Source organism: Lycium barbarum, chromosome 11 (assembly GCF_019175385.1).
Source record: "Lycium barbarum isolate Lr01 chromosome 11, ASM1917538v2, whole genome shotgun sequence".
In the NCBI taxonomy this organism is placed as follows: domain Eukaryota; kingdom Viridiplantae; phylum Streptophyta; class Magnoliopsida; order Solanales; family Solanaceae; genus Lycium; species Lycium barbarum.
Genome location: NC_083347.1, coordinates 54,770,089 through 54,782,916, shown reverse-complemented (window position 1 = coordinate 54,782,916; position 12,828 = coordinate 54,770,089).

Sequence of the window (12,828 nt, the reverse complement as noted above, 5' to 3'; positions counted from 1 at the left end):
CCCACACAAAAAAAAAAAAAAAAAAAAAAACTTGACAAGTTGGGCCGATAAAAATAAAGGAAAACTACATAAATTGCCCACCTGGGCCTATTTAATTACTCTTCTTTGCTCATATGGCTTTTAATACCAGAAATAGACATGTGTCCCAAAGTAGTTGCTCGGCTAGACAAAAATGAAAGCATAAAACTAGAAAATATAACAACTGCCAACACCCAGATAATTGTGGACAATGGATAACAACATTTTAGACGCACTTCGACCAATCGTTCGTAAAACTTTTTTGTATATTTACTTTCTTTTGAATATACGTATTTCACAATGAACTAAGTGAAAAACATGATCGTCTATAACATGTGAAATATAAAGCGAACTATGATTTTATATTTTTGCATGACAATTTATTAAGGAGCATAAAAGCGAAGCACAAAACAGATCATCTGATTACTATTACAATCAACATTTCATAATAGTGAATTTTTTTTATCTCTTCATCATTTAGAAAATCTAAGAATGAATCATTGATAATTCGCCAGATCATTGATACAAAAAATATTCAAATGCCAAATCAGACTGAAAGAATTTATCGCTGACAAAGGTAACTTGCTTCTTCAAGAAGCTTTCCATAACATGTTCTTTCTATATTTCTAACTTTATTTAGAAGTTCTCAGGATATTTTTTTATTTTTACACACAAAAGATATGAGAAGTTTTTGATGTTTCCTCTCTTTTCTCTCAACTAATCTTCTATATTGTAAATTTTATCATTTCTCATTAAATCTTGTGTTATAGAGTGGGTAGATCGCTTACGCTTCTTTTTGGTGTTCATTAATTAGTTTTTGAAGATTGAAAGTTGATTCATGCACGGCTAATTTTTGTGAGATTTATGTGTGGTTCGTCTGTAATGTCGAGTTAGACTGACCATATTGTATTACAGTATTATTTTGAATCCAGGGAACAAGAGTCATTTTTTATGTTGACGCAAATATTTAATATTACATGAATAAAGTTCACTCATAAAGCAATGAATTAATAGATATTATATATGTTTTTGAACTTGCGTTCTTATTAATTCTTTTTCTTTCCTTTCCAATTTGACAAGTTTTCGCTTCTGATGTTTAATGAGACTTAATATATACCTTTTGTGTTGTTCTCTCTAGATTGTTGTCCCCAAAGAAGCCTTAGTACTCTTTAACAAATACATTTTCACTACTAATAACTTTCATTTATTTAGCACATAATTATGCAAGACGGCAATTTATAAAGGATATTTATGTTATAAATACACCGTATTGTGGATGTCCATTTAAATACACAGTCAACTGGATAAGTTTACAATTAAACAGACAGCTTGCAAGTAGCTCAAGCAGATAGCTTGCAAGTAGCTCAAGCAGGTAGCTTGCCAGCAGCTTCCTGAAAAGCCTTACAGTAGCTTCCTCAAGCTTGCAATCAAGCAAGCAGCTTGCCAGCGGCTTCAAAGCCTCACAGCAGCTTCTTGAAAAGCCTCACAGCAGCTTCTTTTCCTCTATAAATTAAAAGTTAATTCAGTTCATTTTTACATTAGTTCAAAGTCAAATAATATATTAGTCTCTCTATATATACTTGTCTCTGGTGTATTACTTTATAGTCTTTATTTTATAACACGTTATCAGCACGAAACTCAGCCATCTGGAGCAAATACTTTGAAAGCCTCGAAGGTATAGACTTTTTTTTTCTTAATTAATGGCAAATCTTTCTAAACGTGAATTTGTCATCTTAGATATATCGGGAAAAGGCTACTTTTCTTGGGTGCTTGACGCTGAAATTCATATTGATGCGATGTGTCTGGCAGAAACCATCAAAGATAAAATCAGGCATCGAAACAAGATCGTGCCAAGGCAATGATATTCCTCCGCCGTCACCTTGATGAGGGCTTGAAACTGGAATATCTCACTGTTAAAGATCCTCTTACTCTGTGAAATAACTTGAAAGATAGGTAAGAACACTTGAAGATGGTCATTCTTCCACAAGCACGTTTTGATTGGATCAATTAAGGCTACAGAATTTTAAATCTATCTGTGAGTATAATTCTTCAATGTTTAGAATTATATCACAGTTGAGATTATGTGGTGAAAAATATCACTGATAATGATATGCTGGAGAAAACCTTGATCACTTTTCATGCCTCGAACATGCTCCTGCAGCAATATCGAGAGATAGGGTTCCGAAAATATTCGGAACTAATTTCACATCTTCTTGTGGCCGAACAAAATAATGGGTTAATAATGAAAAATCATGAAAGCTGACCTACTGGTTTTAGTCCATTCCCTGAAGTGAATGAGACTAATTTCCACCAAGCTAACTATGGAAAAAGTCGTGGCCTCAATCCTCATCGTGGCCTGGTAGTGGTCATGATCGTGGTTGAGGGAAGAGCTCTATTCATGATGATTTCCTTGCACCAAATAATATCCTTCACCACCAGTAGTGGACAAAGAAGGATAAAAGGCATGAACCGGTGCAACGGAGAAACCCAGGAGATAAATGTCACAGATGTGGAGGAAAAGGACACTGGGCACGTTCTTATCGTGCATCAAAGGACCTGGTTAGGCTTTATCAAGCCTCCCCAAAGAAGACAGAAAAGAATGCTGAAGCAAATCTCAATTCTGAAGAAAATAATGACTTCACACATTTAGATGTAGCTAATTTCTTGGCACTAGATCCTGTGATCGGTGAAGAATCAGTAGAAACTTAAATGTTTTAATTCATGTTGTTTGTATTATCTAGTATAATCATGTTCATACATAAGATAAGTCATGTTTTATTTTGGTAATTTAGTTTGTACAATTATGAATTTTGTAAATAAAGTATAAATCATGTTTTAGCAATGGTATTTACTACGATGTTCACTTTGTTTATATTTTTCATTTTGAAGAAAATATGAAAGTCCTCAAACTTTGTTTGGATCAATGATCAATCGTGAATATTTGTGTAATTGGTGGCAAATTCAAAGATGAGAAATATTTTCCTTACTTGTTTAGGAAAAAGGCAAATGTTACTACAATTTCAGGCAATTCAAAATTAATTGAAGGCTCTGGTAGAGCTACTATATTTCCGTCTAAAGGGACGAAACTTGTTATAGATGATGCATTGTTCTCTTTTAAATCCCCAAGAAACTTGTTGAGTTTCAAAGATATCCGATGGAATGGGTATCATGTTGAGATATTAAATGAAATGAACGTTAAATATCGTAGTGTTACCAAGAACGTCTCCGTTGGAGAAATTACCAAATTATCTTCTCGCCTATATTAGGCTGAAATTAGTACATTGAAGCACACTCTATCGTAAATTAGAAGTTTACTGATTCAAGTATTTTTGTGCTTTGACATGACCGAATGGGTCATCCTGGATCAATAATGACCAGACGAATTATTGGAAATTCAAATGGGCATCCACTTAAGAATCCGAAGATTCTTGAAAGTGGTAATTTTCATGCGATGATTGTTGTCAAGGAAAATTGATAGCAAGACCATCACTAGTGAAAGTTGGCATTAAATCCCCTCTTTTTCTAGAGTGTATACATGGGTATATATGTGGACCTATTCACCCACCTTGTGGGTCATTCATATATTTTATGATCCTAATAGACGCATCTTCAAGATGGTCTCATGTGTGTCTCCTATCGTCTCGCAACCTGGCGTTTGCGAAATTATTGGCACAAATAATACGCTTAAGGAAAGAGTTCCCATATTATCCCATTAAGGCTATACGCCTCGATAATGCTGGAGAATTTACATCCCGAGATTTTGATGATTATAGTTTATCAGTTGGGATAAAAGTTGAACATCCAGTGGCTCATGTTCATACTCAAAATGGCCTTGCTGAGTCATTTATTAAGCGCCTGCAATTGATAGCAATACCACTATTTATGAAAACACGGTTGCTCACTGTTATATCCCGCATTTTTGTGCAATCGGAAAATTCAAGACAATCGCGGGAAGACAACAAACAAGGCTTTATTTTTGTTTTGGTTGGCATATGAGTTGCTTATGAAGAATTTAGAAGCGGAATTATTAAAAGAGTCTAGGGGTAAAATCGAAATTTCGGAGAATAGTTTTGTGAATTGCAACTTGTCATGAAAAATGGATTTGGGCTTGAATTTTTTTTTAAAATAAAGAGGCCCAACCGGCCATGGGCATGGGCTAGGCCCATGTTGAATTAAAATCCATGTGCTTAAATAGAAGATCAAGTCTTCTACTTGTCCACATAACTCTCTAGAATTTTCAAGAAATTGAAGGAAAAGAAAAGAAGGAGATAAACTCCAAGGGCCATTCGGCCAAGCTTCCACAAGCAAGAACCTTGGGAAATTCTCATCCAAAAATTATCCTCTTCTAGCCAAACAATCCCTTGAAGGGCCCTTAGCAAGGTGGAGTATTCATTGGAGCAAGAAAAGCATATATTCATAAGTTGGAAATTAAAGCAAGTTGGAGAATCAAAGAAGGAGGTAAGAATTCATTCTCTTTACATGATATGGATATTTTTGCATGTTGTTGTATGCAAAAATGAGTGAAATTCATGAGAAATATGGAAGTGGGGGTGGTGGTCGTGTATGTGTATATGTGTGGGTAGAAATCATGTGCTAATTATTTTATTTAGTGTTTGGTTGTTATTGTTGTGAATGTTATGTTAATAATGGAAGTTGAATGATTTTGGAGGGATTGTAGTTGTGTATGCTTGATGTTGGTCGTGTAGTTGTAGTGTGATGTGGAGGAAAATGAGTTAATTTTATTTAGTATAATGGTTGTTGTTGTGTGGATTCCATATCGCTAATAAAGGCTTAATAATCTTAGTGAAATGGTAGAAGTTGGAGACTTGTGGTTGAAGTTATGTAAATTGAGTATTATGTTCTTACATGTATGGAAAACAATGATATTAGTATGGTGTTGTTGGAATATATATTATAAGGTTGTTATTGTTTTTATTGGAGTTGGAAAGTCTTGAAGGAAGTAGTATGTGAATTGAAGTGTTAGAATGTATCTTGGGTTGGTTATTGAAATTGTTAGTATGGTTGTTGTCATTATGTTGATGGTTTGGCCGGGTTGAATTCCCGGATTGTTGTTAATTAAAAATTGGTTAAGTTGAATTTTGGGAATGGTGTATTTACAGGAGAAGTGCTGCCGAAATTTCGGTAGCCAAGTATTATCTTAAGATTCCAATTCTAAGTACTCTAACCAAAGTTTGGTAAATATGACCAATTTGTAGATTGTGGCGGATTTGCAACTTGAATTTGGAATAGCATAAGGAGCGGAAAGAGGTATGTAAGGTTTTACTCTTTCTTTCTTGGCATGTCTTAGCCATACTAGGTTGGATATGAACCTCGGGGACAACTCTATTCCCCGGAATCCGCACCTAAAGTTTCCCCTTTTTCATTCAGTAGGATTGAACTAGAAATTGTGTGAAATGTTGGAAAAACTTCCTAAACATCTAGAACTTGCATAAATAGGACCCGACTACCCTAAAACCCTCACAAGTGACGTCATGAAATGTAATGCACGTAAACTTGGTACGCCGCCTCATTTGACTCGAGGTGGGCCCATTGTTCCCGGATTTTCCTTATTGTTCCGTTCGACTTATTTTGAAGCAAAATCCAAAGGAAACTTTTGATCCTTGTTTCGATTATCAAACGATAAGTACTGTACCATTCTAATGGAAATATGTCTATGATGACCATGATAACGATGATGCTAAGGAAGAGAATACGTCTATGATAAGTATGACAAGAATGATTCCATAACTAAGAGTCTTAAGCTAAGGATTCAGTATGAGTATGAAAGTGTCCAACTAGTTCTTGATCTTTAATTCTATTCCTGGGTCATGACACTATTTTCTAAAGATTTCAAAACATGAATTGATGTTTATGATGCCCCTGGTTTCATACTATGTTTTCTTCTAGCGCTATTCTTCGTTGGTAGTCTCGCCTTAAAATACTCGTTCCCTCAAGGTGAGACAAAGCGACCACGATTGTTCCATAATGTAATCGGAGGTCACCGACCTTACATCACTCCGATGGACACATGATTTTCCTTGGGCTCTCCTGCATGCTTATATGATATATATATATATGGGATATGTATATGTACATGGGGAAATGGGAAGGGAAACATGTTTCACTGCCACCTGGTCAGCTGACTTATCATCCCGGACGCGGGATGCCCGGACGCGGGATATATGGGCGAGCCGATGTATTTCGGCGCAATGTGGGCGAGCCGACATTGTTCGGTGCTATGATATTACATGATATACTATGATATGCTATGACATGATACGATGTGAAATAAGCTCTACTTTCTATGAACATGAAAAAGAAATGCTTTCAAAAGACGGACAAGTATGCATGGTATCCGGCCTGAAAAAGGTATTCCGATGTACAGGTTACTTTCTCGTCTCATTATATGTCCTATGACCCTATGATATTGATAATCATACTCTATGTTCTGTTTGTATTACCTTCCATGCCTTACATACTCGGTACACTATTCGTACTGACGTCCCTTCTTGTGGACGCTGCGTTTCATGCCGCGCAGGTCAGCAGGTAGGCGGATCTGGTTCCTAGGAGCTCTATCAGCAGAAATTGGCAGCGCTCCAGTTGTCCCGGAGCCTCAGTTCCTTGGTACTATTTTTGTGTATATATTCGGGCACGGCAGTACTCGGCCATTCCTATGTATATGTGTGTACTATGTTTAGAGGCTCGTAGACAGATATGTACAGTTAGATGTTATGCACTTCTGATGGTCCTCGTCGCTGTATAATGAGTTAGCAAAGTTTGTTAGCCTATGTTTATAATTATGCTGCTGATGTTAATAGTAAGCAACGAAAAAAATAAATAATACGGTGATGTTCATACGGCCCACTTAGTACTAAGAATACGATACGAGATAGGGGGTGCTCGGTACAAGTATCGGGTACTCGTCGCGGCCCCTAGTTGGGTCGTGACACTCACTACCGTCTGGGGCCATGCTATCTTACATGCAACATCGTTTATTCGTCTCAGACTAGCTCATTATAATAAATACTCTACGTCACAATTAGTATTTGACCATGAACCAAATATTGCTCATCTCTGGATCTTTGGTTGTGCTGTATATGTGTTGGTTGCACCACCACAACGCACTAAGATAGGCCCCCAAAGAAGGTTAGGAATATATATTAGGTTTGAATCACCCTCTATTATTCGCTACCTTGAACATTTGACTGAGATTTATTCACTGCTCGATTTACAGATTGTCAGTTTTATGAAACGAATTTCCCACAATTAGGGGGAGAAAAAAGGAAAATCAAAAGATAAATTGCGTGGAAAGTTTGATCGCTCTCTCATTTTGATCCTCATTCCCCTATTTGTGAAATGGAGGTCCAGAAGATCATTCATTTGCAGAAAATAGCAAATTAGATGTCGGATGCATTTACTGATTTGAAAAGGATAACTAAGTTGCATATTCATGCAGAGAATGCGTCTATCTGAATTGATGTCCCAAAAGGACAATCTGCTAGTGCCATATTTTGTGAATCCCATGCGCGCCTGAAGCGTGGAAGAGCATTAGGTTCCAAGGATAAAAATCTTAGAAAAAGAAGCACGAAAAATGATAAAAATGGCACTATGAAAGGATCTTATGATGAGATTCAAGATCTGATTCATCCTGATATTCCTGAAGATATTAGTGAACTAAAGACTCAAGTGAGTAAAGAGTTATCATTAAGTTCTACTGGTGACAGGATTAATTTGAATCGATCCAAAATTATGGTGGATAATGTTTTTGCATATAACGTTGCACTGAACATTATGAAAGACAGTAAGGATCATGAACCTTAATCAATCGAAGTATCTCGACGAAGATGTGATGGGCCGAAATGGCAAGAGACGGTTCAATCTGAATTAAACTCACTTGTTAAACCGGAGGTTTTTGGACCGATAGTCCAAAAACCTAATCAATTGGCCACAAATGGGTCTTTGTGCGAAAAAGAAATGAATGTGAGATACAAGGCACATCTTGTTGCACAAGGATTCTCCGAAGAACCGGTTTCGACTATGAAGAAACATATTCACCTGTTATGTGTTAGGGGTTTTGTCCTGATTTTCTTATCAGATTGAGTTTTACTTTTCTCTCGAAAGAAAGTTAAAGTATTACCATAATTGTTTTTATTTTTCCTGAAAGGAAAATATAATTCTCTTCCATATTTGGTTATTCCTTGTCTTGGAGGAAAAGTTTTGTACATCTATAAATTGAAGACATCCTTCCCACAACTAGAACACAGTAGCATCCACATGTAGGCGTTTAGAGAGTTTTGTTTAGGGAGATATTATTCTCTCAATAGTTATGCTTTTATATTAGTTTTTTCATATGTAGGCCAGTTGGCCAAATCATATAATAATATTATGCTTCTTTTAGTATAGTTCTTTTTGCTGTCTTATTTATCGTCGTTCAAAGTTTGCAATTATTAGCTTCCGTATCACGCTATGTTATTTCAATCCCAACAAGTGATATCAGAGCCAATGGTTCAACTGATGGTTCAACCAAGTTTAACAAGATTGATGACAGGTTTAAATCAAAAGCAACCATTTGGCGATAATGAGGAGTTTTGTCTCAAAGAAAAAAAAAAGAGTTTGAAGTGCTACATGTGGAGACGAAGTTTCAACCATATTTTCAACATTCCTAGTGCTGCATCTTTGAAAATAAAACCAAAATATTTTAAATCATTTTTAACCCATAATATTTTTAACCATGACAAACAGCAGTGATGAAGATTATGTGAAGAAGGAGATGAAAATTATTTTGTCAAGAAAATCCAGGCCAAAAGGGGAGATTTGCCCTGATTTTCTTATCAAATTTGAGTTTTACTTTTCTCTCGAAGGAAAGTCAAAGTATTAACATAATTGTTTTTACTTTTCCTGAAAAGAAAATATAATTCTCTTCCATATTTGGTTATTCCTTGTCTTGGAGGAAAAGTTTTGTACATTTATAAATTGAAGCCATCCTTCCCACCACTAGAACACAATCGCATCCACAATGTAGGTGTTTAGAGAGTTTGTTTAGGGGAAGATTATTCTCTAAATAGTTATATTTTTATATTAGTTTTTTCATATGTAGGCCAGTTGGCCAAATCATATAATAATAGTATGCTTCTTTTAGTATAGTTCTTTTTGTTGTCTTATTTATCGTCGTTCAAGGTTTGCAATTGTTAGCTTCCGCATGACGCCATGTTATTTCGATCCCAACATTATGGATGTCATAACTGTTACATCCCGTACTTTTGTATGTTGGATTTGTCGTAAGTTAAAAGATATAAGCTCGAAGGACAAGACTATTTTGAGGTTATAAGTATTTATATAATGCTTAACAAGTGATAAGTAAGTGTCGTGAAGGTTAAAGGTTAAACAAATTTGGGCTATGATTCGAACTGCTCGTACCAGAGAATATTTTGGTCATATTCAAGTATGCAAATAAAGAGATCTGTGTATAAAAAGATAAGGTCCCAAAATAATTTAGGACTTATGTGTTCCAAAGAGAAGCTACGGACTAGTGCTGTATCACATGATCGTGTTTATCAGCACATAAAGTGTGTTAAAATAATTTAATTCATGCAAGCATATTGAGATCTAGGAGATAATTATGTGATTAGCTTTATGTTGAGGTTTAGTGGAGGATTAAGGAAATAAGTATTTTTTAAAAATGCATAAGGTCTTTGGAGACATCTTTCGACGTGGGACCACCTAAAGAAATAGAGAAGGTGACTTTTATACCTATATACTAGTCGCGCTAGTTCCGTGCTAAGTCCGGGTCCAAATTTAACTTTAATATATAAAAATAATTTATTTTAGCATTTTCCTTTTGCTCGTCATAAAATGATTTGTAGTCATAACAGTATTTTAGATCGCGAATTTTAAAAGTCTTGCTTTCTTTTTAGATTTTATGCATAGTCAAATAGTGTTATATATACACTGAGACGAAAGGAGTATTAAAAGAATGGTGTACATGTCTTCATTAGCAAAATTGGCAAGATCACTTGCACAAAATGACTGTAAACATCACTCACGACTCAATATATCAATAGTTCCTTAAATTTATCAGTAAATTTTATTTTAACATTCGAATTACAGTTTGTTCCAATTGAGTACATGAACATCTTATAAAGTGTCTCTATCAGACACTTTCGATTCAAATTTTTGAAAAACTTTGCTCGTGTTCTCAAGCGTCTTTTAGGTGCTTAACTAAATAAAATATGACATCTCCTTTATTATACACAACAACCTAAATATCAATTTATGTGAACCATTTAACTGGGTACGGAGTTTAAAAAGGAAGAAAGGACTTTTAAACTTGTAGTGTTAAATGAGTCACGAAGGAGTCACATATATTTTGTGTGACACCGGCCAATTATAAAAGCCCATGTTAAAGTGAATGAGAGCAAAAATGTAAAAACCAAAATATGTATGGAAAAGTTACAACAAACTGTAAGGACAAAGACCATTGGACAAAGACCGTGGGATAATTATGTGGGGACAACAAATCCCAAAGATTGTCCCTTATATTAAGTAGTAATGTTACACGTATAGTTGGCTGCCTTTAGGATAATTTTGCATATTATAGAGGTAATTAACATAGTGGGGCCCATATTACATTTAAGAGGAGTTCCTTTGCATTCTCATATGAAAGAAGATATTTCCTTTGAAAATAACAACAGCAGCAACGTATACAACCAGCCATATGCACAACAAATTGCATTTTTCATTTTTAGGTAAGGAAGCTAACTTCCTCTATTTGCTTCCTTTTCCAAAAGCTAACTCTACTCATGAAAGCTAGAAATGACCATGTCCTTCCTTCTACTGAAAAGGTTTATTGATTCGTGTATATCTTGTCTTATTGACTAATATTGAAAAGTATATTCATGTGTTAGCTCCATAATGTAGTCGGAAGTCTAATGACCTTACGTCACTCCGAACGGCTCATGATGTTCCTTTGTGGTCTTTCATATGTATATGATATAATGACACGCCCCGAGCTATAATCGGGGGGTACGACACTAATGTGTGCTATATATGTATATGTATATGATATAATGACACACCACGAGCTATAATCGGTGGGTACGACACTAATGTGCACTATATATGTATATGATATGATGACACACCTCGAGCTATAATCGGTGGGTACGACACTAATGTGCACTATATATGTATATGATATAATGACAAACCCCGAGCTATAATCGGTGGGTACAACACTAATGTGCGCTATATATGTATATGTATATGATATAATGACACACCTCGAGCTATAATCGGTGGGTACGGCACTAGAGTGCACCATATATAAAATATGATATACACACCACTAATCAGTTGGGTACGTTATGATGATGGTTAGCCCCAAAGAGCGGCTTGATTAACTGATATATGTATCTATATGTATATGTATTCTATGAGCATGCATGATATACACTCTTCATAGTGTTCAGAGTGTTTCTCCCTTATCGCTCTTATTTGAATGTTGTTGCTTTTATTCATGCCTTACATACTCTATACATTATTTCATGCTGACATCCCTTTGCATTGCACCAGTAGGATTTGCCGAGTCCCAGCTAGCGTGGTAAGTTCCACATCATTCGGAGTTACTAGGGTCAGAGTTTTGTGTATATGCAGTATGGGTAGGTCGGGGCCCTGTCCCGACCATGTTACAGTTACACTTCTGTAAAGGCTTGTAGACTTGTGTGATATTATGTTTTATAGGTTGGCCTCCTAGGCCTCATTCATCTTCCAAGACATAGAGGATACGAGTTACAGTTTGGTTCGCCCGGCCCTAGTAAGGTGCCGGGTGCCAATCACGCCTCACCTAGATTAGAGTGTGACAATAACATTTCGATATCTCATCAGTTTAGTTGTGCATGAAAAGCTTGAAATACATCTTATGGGTGTAATTACAACTTATCTTTATGGCTCACTTGATAATGAAATGTTTATGAAAATCCCAGAAGGATTTACAATCAGATTACAAAGATCATTATACGGTTTGAAGCAATCAGGGCATCTGCGCCATAATCGCCTCAGTGAGTACTTGATAAATGAAGGTTATATAAATGATGCCATTTGTCAATGTATTAATATTAAGAAAACAACATCTGAATTTGTTATACTTGGTGTTTATGTTGATGACATAAATATTTTTGGAACTCCAAAAGGCGATTGAATTCTTAAAGAAATAATTTGAGATGAAAGATCTTGGAAAGACAAAACTTTGTCTTGGTCTGCAAATTGAACATTTAGCAGATGAGTTTTTTATCTATCAATCTGCCTATACTGAAAAAGTTTCAAAACGGTTTTAACGAGACACAAATTTATTAATGAACATCCAAGGAGGAGTGTTATAAATACACCATATTGTGAATGTCCATTTAAATACACAATCAACTAGATAAGCTTACAATTAAGCAGACAAGTTGCAAGTAGCTCAAACAGATAGCTTGCAAGTAGCTCAAGCAGGCACCTTGCCAGCAAAGCCTTGCAACAGCTTCCTCAGGCTTGCAATCATGTAGGTAGCTTGCCAGAAGCTTCTGAAAAGCCTCGCAGCAGCTTATTTTCCTCTATAACTAGGAAATCAATTCAGTTCATTTGTACATCAATTTAAAGTCCAATAATATATTAGTCTCTCTATATACTTGTCTCTATTCACTTTATAGTCTTTATTTTATAACAATTTAGTATTAGATAAGAGTTATAATTTGACTCGGAAAGCAACTGAATAATTTAATGATAAAAATATTGTTGAAGATGTTATTCAAGCAAAGCATACTCAATAAATGT